At 39.2% G+C, this 25305-nt stretch overlaps 1 pseudogene; it reads left to right on the forward strand.

Annotated features, from left to right (window-relative positions):
- Positions 1–406: 406 nt before the first annotated feature.
- Positions 407–25305, forward strand: part of LOC149121437 (vomeronasal type-2 receptor 116-like) — a 32205-nt pseudogene continuing 7306 nt past the window's right edge.

Here is a 25305-nt window from a genome sequence, read left to right on the forward strand (position 1 = left end):
ACTATTTTAATTCAAAGCTTAATAAAGGCAAGGCACCAGTGGTGACTGGATGAAAAATATGCTTATAATAAAATTATTAGACTTTCTGTTTTACAGCAGTTTCAACTTACAAAGTTTTTGAGCAGAATACTAGAATTTTCTTATGTGTCCCCAACTCCTTTAGCTATCCTTTATTGATAACATCTCATGTCAGTAAAATAGTAGGATAAAATAGACAATTGATAAGCCACTTTTGATGTATCACTTTGCCTAAAGTTTTTAGTTTACTTTAGGGTTGCTTTTTTGTTGCACAATCCACAAGTTTTGGCAGTGGAATAATTATATGTATTCTCTATGACAGTAGTCTAGAGAGTAGTCCTGAAAACCACTTGCACTCCAAAGACATAGATACCTGTAGGGTGTGATCATGCCTTTGGTGGTTATCATGGTGAGAATAGAGATGATTTCCAGCTGATTTCTCCACTTTAGGGTGAAAATGGAGACTTTTGCACTTAGCTCCCATGGCCTCATAACGGCTTAAATGAGAAATACCCATGGTTTTAGGTGTAAATCTTCATGGAATTAATGTGGATATTAGAACATTGGGGAAAGGTGTCATGCATGGATATGTGAACATCAATATAGATTGATGTTGATGCACTGATGAAGAAACTCTGAACTGAGAGTGATAGGTGGGGCCACAGTACTTGGGAAACCTGTACTTGTGGGTTTCTGTGTGCACAAGATTGCTATGAGATTTGTGTGGGAAACAAGGACATGTTCTGTGGCTGCCCTGGATACTGGGTGTGTGGGGCTACCCCTTCCTCTTTTGTTCTTTGGGGAGGCTGATGCTGGAATGCTCTTGGCTAAGTGCTCACTGAGACTGGCCCTTCCAGGTTCTCACCTGACAACTCCCATTGCACCCTGTGAGGCAGTCTATTCGTGGCATATTAAACAGCAAAGTTTTTGGATCAAATTTAATAACAGTTTGTCTCTAGGATCTTGCTATCCATAGACTTTGATATCATCAAAGCACCTGGGGGTAGAAAAGATGGGCCAAAAATAGGTTTTTCATCTTGTATTTTTCACCTGGACACAAGAGTTGAGATGCAGAGCCCCAGAGAAGAAAGGATCCCTTACTCTAGGGAAAGGGAGGTGGCTTGGCAGAAAGGAGTTAGATTGAAAAGCATTGGAATGGCCTCTCCAGTCCAGTAGAAACACACACAGATGTGCATACATGAATGTAGAAAAATACAATATGTGTGTGTACCTGCCTAGCACTGAAGGTTCCTCCATAATTGAGTTCTAGGGTTTTGTACAGATTTCCTAAATGCTTCCTTTGCTTTTTCTCATTCCCCTACTGCAGGTTCCCTTCCTTGTGTATTCACTGGTTGATAGTTTGTGCTTTCTTGAGATGCAAAACAACCTTCATAATGATGGAGATATGGAGATTGCTGATCCCCCCATGTATAGATACATCACTAACAGAAGCATCAATAATCCCATGTTATATGCCAAGTGTAAGTGGCCTTTGCTTTATTCTTATTTCTGATGGCTGTCCTGACAGTTACTTCTTGAGGATTCTGCAAATGGTTAGATAAATGCTTAGATAAATGGTTAGATAAAGTTCTGTGTCCCTGGCCTGTCCATCCCTTAACTCACATAGAAATTGTTGATAATTTATTTGTGGTCTCATGATCACATTTCTTTTTCACCTATCTCTTCTTGGTGAAGTGAGAGACTGCTTCTCCTCATAGAAGAAAAGAGAGGAATTGGCTTCTCTTCTCCACTTTGATCAGCTCAGAAATCCTTTATGCCTCGGCAAAACACTGTCTCCCAATGGTTGACATGAAATGAACATTCTTGTGTTTACTTGAGCTCTTCTTCTTGCTCTGATCAACTTTTCTGCAAGGCACATGTTTCAGAGTCCATGGTAATGCATTTAAAAAAAAAATCCCAAGGAAAATAAAAGATAGACCAAGACAGAAAATATTTCATTACATATGATTAACATTTTTGTGTTTAGACAACTACCTAAACATAGATATTTCAAAATATAGGTTATTCTGCCTCCTCCCTTATATTTTCCTTCCACAGTAAAATATGAAAAATATTTTTCCTTTATGATTATTCAGGCCTAAATATATCTTTTAGGTCTAGCATAATTTTATTTGAAACCAATTTTAGAATGTTCCTCACTTTCTAACTGGCTTCTACCTTAATGCAGTTATTAGCAAGACAGTACATAGATCTTTGACAGAAGATATATGTTAGGGCATCAATCTTTGCATTATGACTTAAGACAATGGTTTCCAAGAATCCAAGATAATGGATCATATGATTTGTGCAACCAAGCAATTCGTGTGATACAGTATTGTAGACATATGCCCACAGAGCACTCCACTTTTATGATGATGGATACTAGCAAGTTATAACAATATCATTCCCTTCACATTGATGATCTTAACACATGGCCTGAGTTGGTATGTGCAAATAGTGTATCATTGATACTTTGAGATACTTTGATTTATTAGTAATTGTGCTGGCCTGCTGCACCAGTGGAACAGAACCTGAAGGGGGGAGTGGTAATGAAAAGAGGGACAAAGGTGCAGAGAATGGAGCCAAGACAACAAGGCTGATCAAGGCTCATTTATTCCAGTGTCTCAGTGATATTTATACATAACCAGCTGCAGCTCAAAGAAGCACAAAAGATAACAACATATGCAAGCAGCTTATCAGGCCTCCAGTAACACAGATAATCTTTACACAGTGTTCTTGATCATCATCCTCCTTCAGGATGGGAGTATGTGACTTTCTTATCCCAGGAATTCCACAAGCCAAGATTGGCCTTGACTTGTCCAAAGGCTTCCTACATCTCCTCCTTTTTTATTTTATTGAGAATGGCCTCTGTCTTAGGTTGCCCTCAGTCATCTCTGTTCTTACCCGTCATTGGTAACTATGGCAGCTTGGCGTAGATCCCTGTCTTAGGTTGGTACAGGATTCTGAATGTCTTACCCATTTCTGAGGACCATTCCAGCTAGGCAGTAGGTGAGAGTCAAGGATGGATACGATATTTGGCCAAATAGCAATTATTTTTATTACAAAGGAGGTTTAGTGTGAAGTTTAAATGATGGATCTCAGCCCATATAGATTGTAGTGAAGTTAACGTAAGTTGTAAAACACACCAAAAACTTCCCAAAGTAGGAAAAGCAGTAGTGGTCCAGCCAACATTAATAACCAATGGATCCACTGAAACCCTCCAAATTATAGGGGTTTGGTAATGAACATATGTCGTATTTCACTCTTAAGCTTATCGATAACAGACTCTATATAAGGCACATTGTTAGTAATGTTAAAACAACATCCCCAAGGCACAGATTCACAACTTATATGATCTTTCAAGAGCAAGTAATTGATAGCTGCATGGTTCCTGAGTGAACTTGATCCAATTCTTTGGCCATATTGGACAATGCAGTAGCAGTAAGATTGTTTGTTTTGGTCACCAAATATGCAAGCCTTCGTAGTCCATGATTATTTCCATAAGTCAATCCAGGAACTCCTGCTACTGATATAGCCATGGTAAAGGCAGTGTCTTCTCTGATTAGGATGACATTGTCATCGAAGTTCTCAGATAACGAACATAGTAGTACTGCTTCTTCCTAGCAGAAGCCCAAAGAATCCCTTGGGCAACAACTCACAGATCCCCATGGGGAGGGCCTGAGCTCCCATTTTGGGCATTAGGACTGTGTAGGTGGAGGTACTGAGGTCCAGTCCTACACTCCCCCTAGTTGCTCGCTGCAAGGTTCCACTGATTTAAGGTGTTTTGTTGAGGAACAAATGTCATGGCCCCAAAGACTTGTCAGTTCTGTCAGGCCAGGGCCTGGGGCTGGCTCCACTTCCACTTCCCCAAACTCTGCTCTTTTAATGAATTACCTTATTTATCAGTTTTGGAGTGACATTCATTGGCCCAATGCCCTCCCCTTTTGCACTGGGGGCAAATCCCAGGAGGAGCCCTATTTTGATTTTTATCTTTTGGAGAATTTTTTCACACATGTCCCTGCTGCCCACATTCATAGCACCCTTGTTTATTGGGCATAGCCCTCCTTGCTGATTCTAGTAACGGCATACCATGCAGAGAGTCAGCCATGGCTAATCCTTTAGTATAAGAAGGTCCTATGTCAGCACATAGATTAATATACCCATCCAAATCTGTCTTTTTTTCTTCTATAAGGAAGAATAGCCTGCTTACATGGGACATTGGCATTTTCATAAGCCAATGGTTTTACAAAATCCATTCCTGCTTGTGGATCCCCAAAGATCTTTCCTGCTACTTGCAACAAGAGATTAACAAAGTCAGCATATGTCTCATCAGGCCCCTGTATGGTCTTTGAAAGTGACTCTCCCATGTTTGCTCTTTTTGAGGGGAGAGTGATCCAAGCTTGGTGCATAGCCACAGTTGTCTCCTACAAAACAGCAATGGGCTGTACTATTTGAGCTAAGATATCCTCATATGCCCCTTCCCCTGCCAACATATCAAAAGTCCAGCCAGCATTAGCTCCCTGAGCATTAAGTCGAGCAGTTTTGTGGCATTGATCAAAAAATTCTGACTTCTATACCAGGAAATCTCCCCCAGAAAGACATGCTCTAGCTATTGTCTTCCAACCAGCTGGTGCAAGGACCATGGATTCTAAGCTTTGTAGCAATGTCATTGTATATGAGGCTATAGGGCTGAAAGAATCACAAGCAAATTTTAATTCGTTCAACATTTTAAATGATATGGGAGTATGTTTCCTCATGTTCTGCCCATCTTGCTGATATTCCTCCACAGGGAAAGATGCAAAAAATACTTCAGCCCCATCTTCTCCTGCCATTGCAGCATTTTGAATAACTTGTTCAACCTCAACAAGAGTGCAATGGGAATAAGAAAGGTCTGGGTGGAAAAGTTCCTGTTGATTATGAAGACTTTGGAATTGTCTAACTAATCTTGTTTGGCCTTTTCCAATAAAACCTGTTTCTCTAATCATTCAACCTCCTCTTTCAACTGACTGATATATGGGAAGCTTCAGGCCATGGCTCCTGTCTGAAAGGACCCAGAGTGTCCCTTTCCTATGGTCCATATTCTACACTTTTCTCTTCTGGGTTTGCTAATTTCTGTGGCACGGTGTCACAAGAGAGCTGTTCTGCCTTTGATATCTGACTGCGTGCCTCCTCAACTGTTTCCTGAAGATTCTGTACAGCCGATCGAACACTAGCCTTTCCTTTTTGTGCTGATAATGCTTCTTTTATCAGAGACCATATAGAAAATATCATAACAGGAAGATCAACGGGACTGAAAGTCTGCAAATGGGTATTCAACTCTTTTTCTAATAAATCCCAATGTTCCTCATCTACAACTCCCTCCTCAGTGAACCAAGGACTAATCCTTTCCAGAGCACTGACAAATTGCTCTACAGTTTGCTCTTTAACCCCATTCCCTGCACCTGAAGTAAACCTTTAATGGCTTTAATTACCTCTCTTTTTTCTTGTGCTTGTCCCATATTGTGCTGTTGCTGACTGAGGATTATAGGTAGTGGGTACTTACCTACTCCTCCACATTACCGAGCTTGCAGCTTCCTTCTTTTTTTGGCATTCCTCACATAGTTCCCCCATATTCAGGTCCTTGTTCAGGCACCACCTGTGCAGGCCTGCCACATCAGCCAAACAGAACCTGAAGGAAGGAGTAGGAATGAAAAGAGGGACAAGGGAGCAGAGAATGGAGGCAAGACAAAGAGCTTATCAAGGCTCATTTATTCCAGTGTCTCAGCGATATTTATACATAACCAGCTGTAGCTCAAAGAGGCACAAAAGATAACAATATATGCAAACAACTTATCAGGCCTCCTGTAACACAGATAATTTTAACAGAGTGTTCTTGATCCACATTCTCCTTCAGGATGGGAGTATGTGACTTTCTTATCCCAGGAATTCCACAAGCCAAGATCGGCCTTGTCTTGTCCATAGGCTGCCTACAGGTATGTAGTGAGACTTGAAGCCCTGGATTCAGGAAAACCCCTCTGGAAGGAAAGCCTACCTTTTGTTTTGATTGCATACCTTGTCTTGAGACTGAGATTTACAATCTAACAGGTAAGTCAGTGCCTGCGTCATGGAAAGTTGACACCTGTTTCCAATAATTTTCAACTTCTCCATGGAAAGAAGAAGATGTGGAATATGACTGCTGAGAAAATTCTTCCACCGTCACTTAGAAATTAATCCTTATAATCAGCAATAATTCTCAAAAGATAAAACTTTACATGACACTTTATGTATTTTTGAAGGCATGTGAAAGAATGATTGTCACAGGAAGGCTGACCATGTTGGAGTTCATGGTGAAATATATGGTAAAAAATGAATAGAATCAGAAATTGGAGAATATCCACCACATTAAACAGTGTGGGATTTCTGAGATTTTTTTCATGAAGCAGTACTTTGCTATCATCACATGTATCATAAAGATTTTACAGTTTTTGCTTGTGTTGTATGAGTAGTTATTTGCACCATATATTTAGTATTATTCTAATATTTATTGTTGATAGTGAAAGGTTTTATTGTTGATAGTGAAAGGTTATGGCAGCAGCGTATAACTCGTGGGATTAGTGTGGTGTATGTGCTAATTCAGTATAGGAAAATCATGTCTGTGTTCCGTGTGCATGTATAGATAAAAATGTTTTCACCAAATTCAAGTGTAGCATGCTTGGAGTGAGAAAGAAAACTCTAAACAAACTGTGTGTTATATGAAAAACTATCTTAGAAATCATACAGTATATCATCTTGAGGATAATACTCATCAAATATCATGAAGAGTGCTAACATTAAGCTTTGAGAAAGTCACTGTTGCTCTAAACATAAATCTTCAGGAACATTCATATGCTTACACATGTACACACATGTATAAAATTATATCAAAAGAACACAGGCTCACATACAAGGTAGTAAGTATGCATAGCAGGGCTTGAACCATGGCACAGTGGGTTAATGCCCTGGCCTGAAGTGCCAGTGTCCCATATGGGCCCCGGTTCTAGTCTAGCTGCTTCTCTACTGATCCTGCTCTCTGCTATGTCCTGTGAAACAGTAGAAGATGGTCCAAGTCCTTGGGCCAATGCACACACATGAGAGACTTGGAAGAAGCTCCTGGCTCCTGGCTTCAGCTCAGCACAGCACCAGCCACTGAAGCCATCTGGGGACTGAACCAGCAGACAGAAGTCCTCTCTCTCTGTCTCTACCTCTCTCTGTAATTCTGTCTTTAAAAAATTATGTATGCATAGCAAGGTAGGTCAGTGACAGCAAATTCAGCACAAGCCCTTGAAGGTAAAATGTGCACATTATAAGGAAACTGAAGTAAATAAAAATTGGAAGAATTTAAAGTTGGTGATCAGAAAACAAGCAAAATTTATGAACCTCAAGCAAGATGGAACACTATGAAAATAAGATTACAATATGTGTGTGGGTGTATGTGGGTGGGTGTGCACGCGTATACACAAAGAGAGCTGAAGAGGTCTCTGTAGATATTAAAAATAGTAATATTAGAACATATTAATCATTTAATGGTGATAGATTGAAGAATACAGAAGAAATTCAGAAATTTCCTGATAGAAATCTTGTCCAATACATTGAGAAATATTTGAAAAATCCAAATATCCTCACAGTTATTAACATAATTCCCAATACTTATATGTGTTCCACAATTTTAAGATGACTTTAACCAAACTTTCACATTGGAAAGGAACTCTTTTCTCAACTCCTGTAGAGAACAGGAAAAATGGAAAAATTCTGTATCTTCTACAGCAACATCTTAAATTGATTGATCAAATACTGCCAGACAATTCAGAAAAATGAAATTGTAAGACACTGTTGTTGAAATAAATTCTCACATTTGAAATCTGAAACAATGTAAATCCAACAGTATTTTAAAATAGGTTACATAATGTCAAAGTGATGTATACACTCTAATTCAGTTTATAGTCCCTGAAAAATGTAATAATAATAGAATAATGGGAGAAAAACACTTGATGTAATCTAACTGATCTAAGAGTTGTTAAAAAGAACAAAACAACTCAAACTTGACAAAAAGAAGAATCAATTTTCAATCTTAAAGAGTATTTGCAGAATTCAATAACATAAAAGTTATGGCTGAAGATTGGATGCAAAGTTGAAGAAAAAAATGCAACTTCTGCAGATAATTATCCAAGGCTTGGCTCCATGCATATTGTCAAAAATGACATACAACTTACTAAAAAGTAAGATATACAAGTGGCATCATTTACAACTGCTACTGGGATGGTGTAATGAAATCAGGGATTCAGTAACTGAGTTAAGTAGTGCTGGAATACAAAATTAAACACACAAAACAGTTACTTTTGCCTACCAATTCTGGGAAATAAGCTGTGAAAAATGGTACATGTAATGTCTCAAATGTATGAAATATCCCAAAGTAAGAATACATGTTGAAAGAGATCTGCATGTTCAGACATTGGACAATGATGGAGCAATGTATAGAAAAAAAGAGGATGCAGAAAGAAAATTCATGTTCATGATAAAAAGCCATAAGATTGGAAAGATGTCAGTAGGGTACAAGGTGTTCTACATACTGACTTGGATTACAGGCAGCATCCTAGTGTGTTCCTTTATGGAAGCCTGCTCAAGGGTGGCAACTACTCCACTTGGTATCAAGTAGACAGCTCTTCTGCGTTTTTCTAGAACTTGACCATTTGCCTTCTAATGGTGGTCTGTCCAGCAGTGCTTACCCCTAGAATGACATGATCCAGATTCTACCTTAGAGCGATGTGCTTTAGTGAGATCACTGGGTGCTTCCTGAACATTCAAAATTCACAAAGGAAACCTCCCAGTCCATGATACTTAAAATGGGAACCAGGGGCCAGTGCTGGGATGCCAGCATTCCAGTTGGGCAGCAGTTCCAGTCCCAGTTGCTTCACTTCCAATGCAGCTCTCTGCTGATGCTTGAGAAAGCAGTAGAAGATGGCCCAAGTTTCTGAGTCCACACCATGTAGAAGACCCAGAAGAAGCTCCTAGTTACTGGCTTCAAAATGGCCCAGTTCCAGCTATTACCATCATTTGGCGTGTGAATCACTGGGTCGAAAGATCTCTCCCTTTCTCTTTTTCCTCTCTTCATTGTTCCCCGTCCCTTTTGCCCTGTCCTCCTGTCCTCCTTTCTCTCCCTCTTGCTCCTTCCTGCTTCTCCTCCTCTTTCTGAAGCTGACTTTCATGTAAATTATAAATAAATAAATAAACACTAATTAAAACAAATACTGCAACCCTTGGGTGGTTGAATACACCATGAAAGTTCAGAGTGAATAGCACCATTAAAACAAGTCCTCATTGCAGGCATGGAAGGCCAAGACACTCTAGAAAAAATAGACTACATGGAGGAACTCTGTGAAAACTCAACCCAATCCTTCTTCCTTGCTCTGCAGTTCCAAACTGTAAGGAATGTAGCACCATGTGAACTCTCTTCTCATTATTCAATTATTACAAAGACAAGATCACTGGAACTGAAATTCCATATTCTTTGCATGAAAAAAACTAAGTCCTGAGTTAATGTGCAAATGATATTTCTGATTATAATTTCTATCATTTATAACTAGATCATATGTTTCTGTATTAACTAAATAGTACATTCTTTGAGGACAGAGGTAGGAAAAATGTCCGGTACAGGAATATGGGTCATGAGACATGGGGAATGAGAAGATGCCCCACTTTGCCTTGCTTCTTTGGTGCAAAATCTGAGGATATGGGGCTTTATGTGTGTGGCCACCAAGGGCTGAGCTGCGGGGGAGCAAAGTGTGTTCCTGCCACTGCCCCCTGTAAGCTCCTCACTACTCTGCAGCTCAATGGGCCCTCCCAGACTCTATCCCAAGACCTGGGGAGGAGTGGAGATGTGTGAGTGGGGGGGTTCTCCTGGGTTTCTCCTGGTGAATTGTGAGTAGAAAAGAGGAGGAGGAGGAGGGGATGAAGAGGACAGAGGAATTAGAGGAAAACTGGAAGAATGACAAGGAAGAGAAAAAGAACAATACAGAACAGAAAATATATTTTCATGTAGAAGAATTTTCAACTTAACTCAGCAAAAAAGCAATGTAGATAATAAAAAGATACCTCAAAAGTCAAGTTTACAATTTCATTTGTTGGAAACATATAAAATTCGGTGCCCAACAATTGAAAGATGCCTCTTCCTGTCAGGAACACAGCAAGCATGAACAAGTCTTCAACATGAAGTAGACAGTTCATCACAACTGAATACACAGGGCATTTGAAATACAGGGAGCACCTGTTTTCTCCCCTTGAGGAAGTTTTGTGTCGGTGCCTGTCGAAATGTGTGGGGTTTTTGTTTGTTTGTTTGTTTGGCACGCAATACTATCTGCAGGCAAGTCTGGAAAAATGCTTCAGAGAAGAAGACCCTTTTGGAGTTAGAACTGCTACCAATAATAATTTTTTATATGAAAATACTTTTCAGATTTCCATATAAAATAGATGGTAGGCATTCAGCTTCACTAGGTACAGTGCATTTTGATCTACAGTACTCGAATCCACCCAGTGATTCTGACATCTTCTAAAGTTCTGTATTTTTATGATCCTCCTTCTTTCAGGCTTTGAATTTGAGTTTGTTTCCTGATTTGGAATGGGAGGTGATGCCTAGGTTTTATAAGGCAAAGATTAACCATTATAAATGCCAAGCCTTGAACTCCACTATTCTCCACACTTAGATATCCTGCCTCTTCTGACCACATAGCCTTCAGGTGAGTTATTCTTCAATCCTATGACCTTGCGCAAACTTGTGTTCATGTTGACACTGTTCAGGGAATCATAAAATTATGTGCTAACTTAACCATTTTGGCCCATGAATGGAACATGTGCAGTAATTCACTAAGAGTAATTTGCATTTAATTCATTATCCTTTCCTTTGAAAATTAGTTTATCCTCATCGTGGTGTATGGCATGTAGACAGAACATTCCAGAGCCTGTTCTGGCATTTGCTACAAATCCAAGGAGATGGGAGAGCCAGCTGTTGACACAAATGAAATCAACTAATGTTCATCCAAACTTGATTGTTGTGTTGGTCACCTAGATTTTCCGTATAACAACATACTATGACGCTGTGACTTAACTACAGAAATTTATTTTTAGAATTACAGAGGGAAGACAAGGGTCAAGATACATGAGATTGGTGATTGTTAAAGACACATTTCCTGCCTCAAAGAAAGACATTTTTTTTCTTTTCCTCTTCACACTGTCTTCACCAGGTGGAGATGTACAATCTCTCTCCACATTCTCATATTGAAAACATCCAAGAAAGTGGGTAGGTAAGTCATAAAAAATTGTAATTACCTCCCAAAGACCTCATCAGCTATGATCACACAACAGAGCAGTATTTCAACCTCTGTATATTTGTACAACACATTCATTCTATAGCAGTGATAGGATTGTAGTTGGTAATAATCATGGTTGGAATCTTTTCCCTAAGCATCTTTGTGTCCTCCATGCTGGTTTGCATCCTAGAACTCCCAGTATGTTCTGGCTCTGGTATTTACCAATGAGGACATCAGCTGGAACCCCTCTCTTTTGCCCAACAGGACTCGGATTTCATCTGTATTGTGTCATGCACAGTGACCTAAGGACAAGGGAGAGTCTCCTCATCTGGCTTTCAGGGCTGGACAAAGACTTCCCACATTACAGCTAAAGAAGAGTGAGACCTCTACTGTATCAGTACTCTCCAGGACAAGAATTTCTACTCAGATTGGGACACTCCTGGAGCTCTACAAATTCACACAGATTCGTAAGAAGGGGAGACAGAAAATTCACATTCATCTGGGTGACCTTCTCAAGCATAAAAAAAAAGTAAAATAAAAATTTCCTTTGTCCAAAGGTAGAATATAAAGAGGAAGCACTCAGAGATAGGAGTAGTGATATTTTCTCTATTTTACATAGAGAGAAGAAAATGGTAAAGAAGAAAAGGACAGGCCGGCGCCGCGGCTCACTAGGCTAATCCTCCACCTTGCGGCGCCGGCACACTGGGTTCTAATCCCGGTCGGGGCTCCAGATTCTTTCCCGGTTGCCCCTCTTCCAGGCCAGCTCTCCACTGTGGCCAGGGAGTGCAGTGGAGGATGGCACAAGTACTTGGGCCCTGCACCCCATGGGAGACCAGGATAAGTACCTGGTTCCTGCCATTGGATCAGCACGGTGCGCTGGCCGCAGTGCATTGGCTGCGGCGGCCATTGGAGGGTGAACCAATGGCAAAAGGAAGACCTTTCTCTCTGTCTCTCTCTCTCACTGTCCACTCGTGCCTGTCAAAAGAAAAAAAAAAAAGAAAAGGACTTTCCTGGACATGTTTTATAAGAGTTGTGATCTATAATGCTCTCAAAATTGTGCTGGCAAATTGTCATAGTAGGTGCATCCACTCCCTGCAGTGCTGGCATCTCATATTGGCACTGGTTGCAGTTCTGGCACTTTCACTTGTGTTCCAGCTCTCTGCTGAAAATTATGGTTTTATAGCTTGTAATGAATTCTTCAAATGTAGCATTCAGACTTATTTAAGGAAAATATATATTCTAATTGCAAAAAAGTATAGAATCTGGATCATACATTTCTGTCTAAATTGAACTTTAGGGGCCAAGAACCACAGAAAATAACATCTTGGGTAAGGAGAGGAGATCAGACTGCAGTGGCCTGGGCTATAAAAACCATAATGTTCAGCATTAAGAATGTAGAAGATGGAGTTCCAAGATGGTGGAATAGGGAGGGAGCTTACTGATCCAGCTCAGGATAAAATTGTTGTAAAAAAGTGGAGATAGTGTATTCTCAGGGAAGAGTTGAGAAAAAAAGGCAGAGGAAACTCTTCCAAAATTAGAGAGAGACAGTGGACCCATGGGGAGGTTGTAAATGCCCACAGCTTGGGACTCTAATAGCTGAGAGCTACACATGTGTGCTGGAAAGTGAGGTGAGATGAGACCACAGTAGCCCAAGACACTGGTGAAAAAGTGGCAGGAAGAGCCTAGAGGTAATGAGGCTTGAAGCCCCATGGGTGAAATTGCACCAGCCTAACTAGAAAAGAGAGAAAAAAAGAGGACGGTGCAGACAACTTTCTCTCTCACTGATCACCCTAGAAAGGCATACAAGCCAATAGAGCAGTTGCCATTTTGGACAAAAGTAACAGCTGCACTTGCTTGTGTCTGCACCAAGCAATCAGCTGAGTGGAGACTCCTGATTCTGGTTGGGAGAAATAACAGGCGAATCAGAACTTGTGAGTATGTGAGGCTTCTGTACTGGGACTGTGAAAAAAAAGGTTGTGTGGAAAAACTCACTGTGTGGCTGAGACTTTAAGCAGTCTCAGTGGGAAATGCCACAAGCTTGGGTGGTCCTCGTAACTCTGTGAGAGACATTTCTGGTGAAATACACTGAGGACTGCACAGATCCTTTGTGTGGTCCTTGGGACAGAGTAGATGAATATTATACCCACTGGGGCTTGTGCTCTTGCATTGGTCTCCATCGAGGAGAATAGCTCAGCCGAGTGGTATTACTTTCCTTCTAATTAAAAAGAGAGGAGATTGACTGCACCCAAACTGGGTTTTTCACTTTACGCACACTCTTGATCCTGGAGAACTAAACAGAGCTCTCTGGCCACACCCACCACAAGCCTCTAGAGATTCACTGAAAACAGTCCACTTATCTACAGAGTCATGGCTCAATGATAAAAGCTGACACAGTGGACAAAAAAGAAGAAACCAACCACTATTTCATAAAATGCAAAACAACAAATGCAACAATCCACGAAATGAGAAGAAGGATGAAAATATGACACTCCCAAAATAAAATTACACTTCAATACAAGATTAGGTAGAAGAAATGCAAGCAATGGAACTTAAAATACTGATGATAAGATTACATAGAAGGAATCAAAAGCAAATACACAAACTGCTGAAATCCATGCAGGAAATGAAAGAAAATCTATCTCATGAAAATGAAATCTTAAGGAGGAATCAAAATGAAATGAGGATTTTAGTCGAACATGAAATTGAGATACTGAAGAGAAATCAAAATGAAATGAAGAAATCAACTGAACAAGTGAAAAATGCCATTGAGGGCATTAAAAACAGAATCAGAGAGGCAGAAGAGAGAATATTGGTCTTAGAAGACAGAGCACAAGAAAGTATAAGTCAAACCAATGACAAGAAGAGGAAATTAGAAATATAAAAAATGTTGTTGGGAATCGACAGGATTGTATTATGAAACCCAACATTCAGGTTTTAGGAGTTCCTGAGGGCATGGTGAGAGAGAAAGGATTAGAAGGCCTTTTTAGTGAGATACTAGCAGAAAACTTCCCGGGTTTGGAGAAAGAAAGAGACATCCAAGTATAGGAAGCATACAGAACTCCCAGTAGACATGACCAGAAAAGATCCTCACCACTATACATTATAATCAAACTCATCACAGTGAAACATAAAGAAAAGATTCTAAAATGTGCAGGAGAGAAACACCAGATTACTTTCAGAGGATCTCCAATTACACTAACTGCAGACTTCTCATAAGAAACCCTACAGGCTAAGAGGGAATGGAGAGTGACAGCCCAAGTGCTAAAGAGAAAACTGTCATCCCAGAATATTATAACCTGAAAAGCTCTCATTTGTAAATTAAGGTGAAATAAAGACCTTCCATTGCAAAGAGAAATTGAAAGAATTTGTCACCACTCTTCCACCTCTGCAAAAGATGCTTACAGATATGTTACACACCGAAACACAGTCCTCAATATAGAAGAAGGTCAAGGAAGAAAATCTCTCAGTAAATAATCATGGAAAGTTCAAATTATATATTAGAAATATCTTTGGAAAAAGGACAGGGCAACGTCATGACTTACCAATAGTTACATTGTATACAAATGGCCTCAACTCTCCAGTTAAAGGCCAGAGACTGTCTGAATGGATTAAAAAACAAAACACATCTATTTGCTACTTACCAGAAAGACATCTTTCCAACAAAGGAGTATGCAGACTCAAAGTGAAAGGTTGGAAAAAGTTATTCCATGCCAACAGAAACCAAAAAAAAAGCTGGTGTAGCCATCTTAATATCAGACAAAATAGACTTTAACATGAAAAGTGTTGAAAGAGAGAAAGAGGGACACTATATAATGAGTAAGGGATCAATTCAACAGGAAGAGGTAACCATTATAAACATTTATGCCCATAATTACAGGGCACTGGACTATTTAAAAGATATGTTAAGTGACTTAAAGGGAGATTTAGACTACAATACAGTAGTATTGGGGGACTTGAATAATCCACTTTCAGCAATGGACAGATCAACCAGACAGAAAATCAACAAGGAAACAGCAGATTCAATTGACACTACTGACAATTGGATCTAATGAATACCTCTGAAACTTTTCATCTTTCAGTTGCAGAATACACATTCTTCTCAGCAGTGCATGGAACTTTCTCCGAGAATGACCATATGCTAGGCCATTAAGCAAGTCTCAGCAAATTCAAAAGAATCAAAATCATACAATGCATCTTGTCAGATTACAATGGAATGAAGCTGGAAATTAGCAACTCAGGAATCCCTAGCGCATATGCAAACACATGGAGACTGAACAACATGCTCCAAAATGAACAGACTCATAGAAAAAGTCAAAAGAGAAATTGAAAACTTTCTGAAAGCAAATAAAGATAACAACACAACATATCAAAACTTATGGGATACAGCAAAAGCAGTGTTAAGAGGAATGCTTATAGCAATAGTTGCCTACATTAAGAAATTGGAAAGGCACCAAAAAATGAGCTATCAATGCATCTCTAGGATCTTGTATAAAACACAGCAATGCAAACACAAAACTAGTAGAGAAGATATATAATTAAAATTAGAGAAGAAATCAACAAAATTGAATCCAAATAATAAACGAAAGATCAGAAAAATTAAAAGGTTTTTTTGAAAAAATTAATCAAACTTGACACACCCTTGGCCCAACTAACCATGAAAAGGTGAGAGAAGACCCAAACCAATAAAATTAGAGAAGAAAAAGAGTTTAACACAGAAACCTCAGAAATAGAAAAAAAGTCATCAGAAATTTCTACAAAGAGTTGTATGCCAACAGACTGGGAAATCTAACAGAAATGGATAGATTCCTCAACACATACACCCTGCCTAAATTGAACTATGAAGACATAAGAAACCTAAACAGACCCATAACCAACACAGAAATTGAATCAGTAATAAACCCCCCCCCCAACAAAGAACATCCCAGGATCGGATGGAATCATTGCTGAATTCTACCAGACATTTAAAGAAGAACTATCTACAATTCTTCTCAAGCTATTTAAAACAATCAAAAGAGGGAATCCTCCCAGATTCTGTCTTTGAAGCCAGTACAACATTATTTTCTAAACCTGAAAAAGATTCAATAGAGAAAGAGAATTACAGACCAATTTCCCTGAAGAACATAGATACAAAAATCCTCAGTAAACTCGGGCCAGTAGAATTCAACAACATATCAGAAAGATTATCCACCCATACCCAGTGGGATTTATTCTTGGTATGCAGGGATGGTTCACTGTTCAAAAATCAATGTGATATCCACATTAACAAACTGCAGAAGAAAACCATATTATTATCCCAATAGATGCAGAGAAAGCATTTGATAAAATACAGCACTCTTTTATGATGAAAATTCTAAACAAATTGTGTATAGAAGGAACATTCCTCAACACAATCAAAGCAATTTATGAAGAACTCACGGCCAGCATGAAAAATGTTCAAGATCATTAGCCATCAGGGAAATGCAAATCCAAATCACAATGAGGCTTTACCTCACCCTGTTAGAATGGCTTACATACAGAAATCAACTAACAACAGATGCTGGTGAGGATGTGTGGGAAAAGGCACACTAATCCACTGTTGCTGTGAATTCAAATTGGTAGAGTCACTATAGAAGACAGTTTGGAGACTCCTCAGAAAACAGAATATAGAGATACCACAGAACCCAGCCATCATACTCCTCAACATTAACCCAAGTGAAATTAAATTGGCAAATAAAAGAGCTATCTGGACCTCAATGTTTATTGCAGCTCAATTCACAATAGCTAAGACATGGAATGGGCCTAAATGCCCATCGATGGAAGACTGGATAAAGAAACTATGGATATGTATTCTATAGAATTCTACACAGTAGTAAAAAAAATGAAATCCAGTCATTTGCAACAAAACAGAGGAATCTGGAAAAATCATGCTGAGTAAAATAAGCCAGTCCCAAAGGGACAAATATATGCTCTCCCTGATCTGTGACAACTAACTGATCACCTAAATGGAAACCTGTAGAAGTGAAACTGACACTATGATAAGCAATGACTTGATCTACACTTGTTCTGACTTTCAAGGAACAGCTTACTATTTTATTCCTCTTAGTATTTTTTTTTCTACTCAATGCCATTCTTTGAACTCTTTAATTAACACAGAATTTTTCTTAGGGGTATAAATCCAACTGAAGTGATATCCCTGTTAAAAATAGGAGTGGAATAAGAGAGATAGGAGATGTACATATTGGCACATGCACCCTTGGACTTACGAAAAAGGTGCCATGGGGCTCCAAATCCCATTAAGTTGGCAGATACCAATGATATCTTACTAGGTAAATTGATCAGTTTAAGTTCATAACTGATCATAAAGGTAGGATTAAGTGTCAAAGGAATCACATAAACAAGACCAGTGTCTGCTAATAATAACTGATAGAATTAAAAAGGAGAAAACAATCCCAACATGGGAACGGGATACACAGCAGACTCATATGCCCTTAACAGCACTTTGGCCTCAGAATCAGCCCTTAAGGCATTTGGATTTGGCTGAAAATCCCATGAACGCAACAGAGGCATGGAAATCCAAGATACTGTGGTAAAAAAGGCCTAAATGAAGGATCTCTGTGAGTGAGATCCATTGAAAGAAGCGGCCAACAAAGAAGGAAGTATCTTTTTCTGAAGGGAGGAGAGGAGAGAACTCCCACTTTGATTATGACCTTGTCTAAATAGGTTAGGTGAGAGTTTGTGAACTCAAGAGGCTTCCATAGCCTTGGAAGCTCATGACAAGAGCCTCAGATGATTACTGATGTCATAAATAAGTGTGTCAATTGCTAAATCCACAACAGGAGTCACTGTGAACTTGCACCTCTTGTAGGACCTCTGTCTTTAATGTGTTATACTTTGAGAATTATCGCTAAACTGAATCTTCAAAATTTACTTTACAAAAAAAACACTTTACTTTATAGTTTGTGTGTCTGTGTGGGTGCAAATTGTTGAAATTTTACTTAGTATAGAGTTGATCTTCTGTATAGAAAGATAATTACAAATGAATCTTAATGATGAATAGGATGAGAGAGGGAGTAGGGGATGGAATGGTTTGTGGGAGGGTGGGTGGTTATGGGAGGAAGAATGTAATACTTTATCCATTTTAGTATTTTTTTGTTCTAGTACTATTGGTTGAACTCCGTAATTAACACACAATTATTCTTAGGTGTTTAAATTTTAACTGAAAAGTGATCCCTGTTAAGAATCTGGAAAGCATTATGCTGTGTGAAACAAGCCAGTCCCAAAGGGACAAATACCATATGTTCTCCCTGATCTGAGACAACTAACTGAGCACCAAAAAGGAAACCTGTTAAAGTGAAATGAACACTATGAGAAACAGTGACTTGATCAGCCCTTGCCCTGACTGTTGATGAACAACTTAATATGTTATCCTTCTTAGTATTTTTTTGTTTGTTCTACTTAATACTTTTGGTTGAATACTGTAATCAATACAGTTATTCTTAAGTGTTGAAACTTATCTGAAAAGTGATCACTGTTAAATATGAGAGGGAATAAGAGAGGGAAGAGATGTGCAATTCGGGACATGCTCAAGCTGACTTACCTCAAACGGTAGAGTTAGAAACATACCAGGGGATTCCAATTCAATCCCATCAAGGTGGCATGTACCAAAGCCATCTCACTAGTTCATTTGATCAATTTCTGTTCACAATTCATCATAATGATAGGACTAAGAGCCAAAGGGAGCACATAAAGAAGACTGGTGTCTGCAAATACTAACTGATAGAATAAATAAAGGGGAGAGTGATCCAACATGGGAAGTGAGATACACAACAGACCCATAGAATGGCAGATGTCCTAACAGCACTCTGGCTTCAGAATCAGCCCTTAAGGTACGCAGATCTGGCTGTAAAGCCCATGAGAGTATTAATGGCTTGGAAAGCCAAAACACTCCGGCAAAAAAAAGGGACCTAAATTAAAGATTTCCATGAGTGAGATCCCAATGGAAAGAACAGGTCATCAAAGAAGGAGGTACCTTTCTCTGAAGGGAGGAGAGAACTTCCACTTTGACTACAACCTTGTCTAAAAATGATCAGAGTCGGTGAACTCAAAAGGCTTCCATAGCCTTGGCGACTCATGACAAGAGCCTAGGGTGATTACTGATGCCATAATCAAGAGTGTCAATTTCTTAAGTCAACAACAGGAGTCACTGTGCACTTACTCCTCATGTAGCATCTCTGTCCTTAATGAGCTGTACATTGTGATTTAATGCTGTAACTAGTACTCAAACAGTATATTTCACTTTGTGTTTCTATGTGGGAGCAAACTGTTGAAATCTTTACTCAATATATGCTAAACTGATCTGTATATAAAGAGAATTGAAAATGAATCTTGATGTGAATGGAAGGGGAGAGGGAGCAGGAAGGGGGAAGGTTGCGGGTGGGAGGGACGTTATGGGGGGAGCCATTGTAATCTATAAGCTGTACTTTGGAAATTTGTATTCATTAAATAAAAGTTAAAAATTTTTGCATAATTGTTTCATAACATACATTTTCCATGAATTTTTGAAGACCTCTCATTGCATGGAATGCATCCTTTCCATTCCTAATCTTTTTAGTGAATCATTTGCATTCAGATTGACTCTACTTTTAGTTTCTACACATTAGAGAGAACAGGAGATATTTGCTCTCTGATTTAGATTTACTTTTCTTGTTAACTGAACAGACTATGAGTTTCATCATTGTACTGGTAATAAATCTAACTCATCAAGACACTACACTTTTATTTTTATGTAAGTCAGTGAATTCTGTGTGTGTTGTGGCTATACTTCATCTCAATTTGTATGAGCCTCTATTAAAAACCTCACTAGTAGCATCAGAGCAGTGATTAGGCAATGGAAAATGTGTTTTCCTTAAATTACTAGTCATCTCATTTATAGCAGTATGAGTCTAGAAAACTTCTGAGTGGAATACTAGAGTTCTCTTATTGCCCTCTTGTCCCAACCTTATTAGATTTACTTCATTAGCAATACATCACACTGGTATGCAAGCACAAATGATTAGTCAGTGTTGATCATCACTATTACCTACAGGACATACTATCCATTGTGTTCTCTCTCTTGTTGTGTAGTATGTGGGTTTTGCAAAAGATTAAAGGTACGTAGCTGTCCTGTCCAACATAATAGTTCTGAAAGTCGCTTGCATTCAAGCAGTACAGTTGTCTACAGCCATCATCTTGCCCTTGGTGTTTGTGGTGGTGGGAATAAAGGGGTGACTTCTGGCTGCTGTTGTCTGTCTTATAGTAAAAAGCAGAGAGTACTCAAATAGTTTTTAGTTCTCATGAGAGCATCAACCAAGGTTGAAGGTACAAAAACAGATCCACATGAGATTACCGTGGCAGTAGTGGAAGGGTTTCTTGTTTTACACCTGAAGATGTGGTGATTTGACATACAGAATCAGAACTTCTGAATTCAGGGTGATTACTGGTTCCACAGTGATTGAAAACCACATGTCCTAGTGGGTATCTCTCTATACATGATTTGTTTGGGGTCTATGTGGCATCAAGACCATATGTGCCTGCCCAAAAATGCAATGTGGGAGGCTGCCCTGTGGCTCTTTATCTTTAAAGTGTGTGACACAGGAGTTTTCTGGTCTGAAACCTTTATGAGTACCTTGCCTGATGCTGCCCTTCATGCCATCTGATGTAATCCAGGTACACAATTGCCAAAAGTTCATGGAGAGGTTTATTGACAAAGCCCATTGACCAAATGTAACTGAGAGGAGTTTCTCCCTTGAGTCTTTTTATCCATGAACTTGGAGGAAATCCTGGCAACTGGGGTGAAGAGGAAGAATCACAAACATGTTTTCTTTCCTGTATTTTTCACCTGGCAGAAGACCTGAGCTGCAAAGCCTGAGGGCAGAAAGGGTTTACGATTCCCCCATAGACAAATGGACAGCTGGTGGAAAAAGTCAGATGGAGCAGTATTAAAGTGGCTTGATTCAAGGAATCACACACACACACACACACACACACACACATGCTATATGTATGCACCTGCATAACCCTGCACGTTCCACTGTGGTTGTGTCCTAGGGTTTTTCCCAGACTTTGAAAATGTTTCCTTGGATTTTTCTGTTGCTTTTTCTGCAGCTATATCTCCTTGTGATTTGTCAGGATGGTCCCAAGTGCTATTCCGAGATTGAACGGAGTTTTTACAAGGATGGAGACATTGAGATTGCTGCCTTTTTCCCCATTTACATACACCTCATTGACAGAATCATGAATATTTTCCAAAGAGATCTTACATTCATCCGGTAAGTTCCCTTTGCCATAATCATTTCCCTTGATTTACATAATAGCTACTTATTATTGGGTCTGCAGATGGATAGACATATGTGGTATCCTACTCTTTGCATTCTCTGTCTCTCCTAAAAAGTGCTGATAATTAATTTGGAGCATGAGGTGACATTTTCTTTCTTGTGTTCATGCATGGTTCAGGGAAAGTTTTTCTAATCGTAGGAGGGAGGAGAGTCAGGATGGGATCTTCCTGTGCTTTCCTGTCCATGTTCATCTACTCAGGTGCCTGTTGTGCCTCAGTATTAGATTCTTATGGAACCCATGCACTGTAATGAATGAACTGAGTTACATGATCTCTTCGACATGTGCACACAATCTTTTCTGCTACGTACTAGATTTGGGGGCCATGAGAACACTTCATTTCTTCTACATTGTAAAGAAGAAAAGATATTCAAGAGAGTAAGTTTTCACTAGTTAAAAGTAATCTCAGCTCAACACCTTTGCACAAATAAAATAATTATATTTTAATGATGAACATAAGCAATTTAATATTTGGAATCTACAACACTCATGATGTGTCCCTGATTGTTTCCTTTTCTGGGAAAAATACATTTCAGAAGGGGGATTATTCTGCTTCCATCCCTCTTTAAGATACATTTTTATAGCTAAATATAAATTATATATATATATATATATATATATATATATATATAAAAAACGATTCCAGTCCACCCAAGGAGTGTTTCCAGCTTCTCCAAAGTGCTCCTCCCCTTTCACTGTTTCCCTTCTTTCAGGCTCTGAATCTGATTTCATTTTCCTGGCTTTGGATGGCGTTGATCAGTACATTTGATGGGGAAGAGATTTTTCTCGATAAACTCCAAAATTCCATCTACCATTCTCCATGCTTTGATGTCATCCAAATTTCTGATCACATAGCCTTCAGCTGAGTTATTCTCTTTTCCCATTGCATCCTGCAGCCTTATGATCATATGACTCTTATTTCAAGAAGCTTTTAATGATGTGACATTATGGTGTAAAAGCAGATCTTAATTTTTAGATTCTTTTAGGCTGGGTGACCCGGATAAAGATACTAGCAGCTTTGGTTCTAGTGAGGAAAACTGTCCTGCAAATACAATGCTCTTGACACTCTGTCCTAAGCAAATGTACATATAAAGATTAGAACACTTGAATTTTTGACCATGACCAATCCATCTGTCAGAGTAATTACAGTAGAATTGATGATAATCTGGATTGCAGGCTTTTCCCTTAAAGATCCTTGTGCCTTTCGTGCAGGTTTCAATCCAAAAACTACCAATATGTTCTGGCCTTGGTTTTTGCTATTGAGGAGATCAACAAGAACCCCATCTTTTACCCAACATGACATTGGGATTTGATCTCTATAATGTCATGCACAGTGACATGATGGTGATGGAGAATCCCTTCATCTGGCTTGCGGGAATGGAAAACCATGTTCCCAATTACACGTGTAGGAAACAGAGCAAGTCTGTAGCCATAATATCAGGAACAAGCATTGCTGTCCAAATGGGGACACTCCTGGAACTCTACAAAATTCCCCAGGTGAGTGTGTAAGGGAGAGGGAAAAAGCACATCACCTTAGGTGCCTTACTTAGACCCAAAAGTTTAAGTGACAGAGACCTTATATATTTCACACAGTGCATATTCTAAGGAGAAGGTGTGCAGAGGTTTGGTGAAGTAGCCACATTTGTTCTAAAGTGATGTGGGTGAGTGATAATGAGAAATGTTTTCCTCAACCTGTGAGTCTAATGACGCATGAACTAGGAAGTTTATATGTAATGGGAGATGAGAAAAATGAAATATTCTAAAATCTTCTTATACATCCATCATTTGTTTAATTTCTTCAGGAATAAGATTATTCACTATAGCAATATCCTTACACAGATTTCTTGCCTTTTCCCTAGCTGACTCTTGGATCTTTTGAACCTCTTCTGAGTGACAGTGGTCAGTTTCCTTCCCTCTATCAGATGGCCCCCAAAGACACTTCTCTGACCCATGGCATGGTCTCCTTGATGCTTCATTTCAGCTGGACCTGGGTGGGTTTGGCCATCTCAGACCTCCCAAAAGGTATTCAGTTTATGTCTGATTTGAAAGTCGAGATGCAGAAGAATGGCATCTGTGTAGACTTTGTGGAATTGATTCCAGTCACTGAGGAGTCACGTATTTCACTCCAGAATAGGTTTCATATCCAGATCCTAAAATCATCAGCAAATGTGGTGATTCTTTTCTGTGACACTGATTCACTCATAGGTGTCAGCTTTCCAACATGGAAACGTGTAAAGACATGGAAAGTCTGGGTCACCACCTCACAATGGGATTTTGCCAGTGGTGAGAAACATATCCTGCTGCACTCATTCCATGGGACTCTCATTTTTTCACACCACCATAGTGAGATCTCTGGTTTCAAAAACTTTCTTCAGACAGTTAACCCTTCCAAATACCCAGAAGACATTTACCTCTCTAAATTCTGGTCACTATATTTTGATTGCTCAGTTAATGGGCCATCCTGCAAAACCTTGCAAAACTGTCCACTGAATGCCTCCTTGGAATCGTTGCCTTTTCATCATTTTGATATGAGCATGAGTGATGGGAGTTACAACATATACAATGCTGTGTATGCTGTGGCCCACAGTGTACATGAGATGCTTCTACAAGAGTTAGAAATGCAGCCAGTGAGCAATGGGGGAAAGGTGGCATTTTCTCCCTGGCAGGTAATTTGGTTTCCTTTGCATGACTTGTATTATTGGAATGATCCCCTTAAAATCTTCTGCGGGTTTTGAAACCAATAACTTGGGATCCTTCCTTCAATCACAAGATATAAATGAGCTTTTTTTGTAATTTGTGATTAGAAACAGGGTTCCATTCACAAGTGGGAAGGTAACTTGGATAAGCATCAGTGCTGTGTCTTAAAAATTACTCTCCCATCCTGTCAATTTAATTATGACTTGTGAATACCTAGACTGTGTCATTCCATTTTCAATCTCAGCAGTAAAAAATTATTACTTTTTAGTGTCAAATGTTGTTGAGTGTGCTCATCCACAATGTACATAAAACATCTCATTAAAATGCATACTATTTTATTCTGGTCACTGCATTACAGATGGTTGTCCTAGGGACACTGAGAAAATAAGTGAGTGTTGGTAACCTGGACTCCACATTTTGAAACTGTCATAATTTCACAGTTAGATATTTTTGATTGCCCTTGTTTTTGGATGAACGTGAGTGAAATCACACTTATTTTGATGTAGTCCTCATCAGGATTTTAGTTTTAATTCATTGGGTGGCTATAAAAAGTTCCCTTTGTTTATTTGTGATTATAGACAAAAAGCTTTCTCTAACCTGGGTTTGATGTGTTATTGCTTGGGCAGTCTTCATGAGAATATGATGTATTTTTTCAGTTGTACCAGTTTCTCAAGAACCTCCAAATTACCAATCCTGCGGGTGACCTAGTGAATTTGAATCACATGAGGAATTTGGATGCTGAATATGACATTCTCAACTTTCTGAATTTTCCATATGGTGTTGTACGTAAGGTTAAAGTAGGACAGTTTTCCCCGTATGTTCCACAGAGCCAACAGTTGTCTCTCTCTGAGAATTTGATAGAGTGGGCCATAGAAATTACAGAGGTAAGTTGGTCTGATCATAAGATTCACACTATACATTG

This window comes from Oryctolagus cuniculus, chromosome 16, assembly GCF_051225735.1.
Source record: "Oryctolagus cuniculus isolate XC-2025 breed Fujian yellow rabbit chromosome 16, ASM5122573v1, whole genome shotgun sequence".
NCBI classification, from domain to species: domain Eukaryota; kingdom Metazoa; phylum Chordata; class Mammalia; order Lagomorpha; family Leporidae; genus Oryctolagus; species Oryctolagus cuniculus.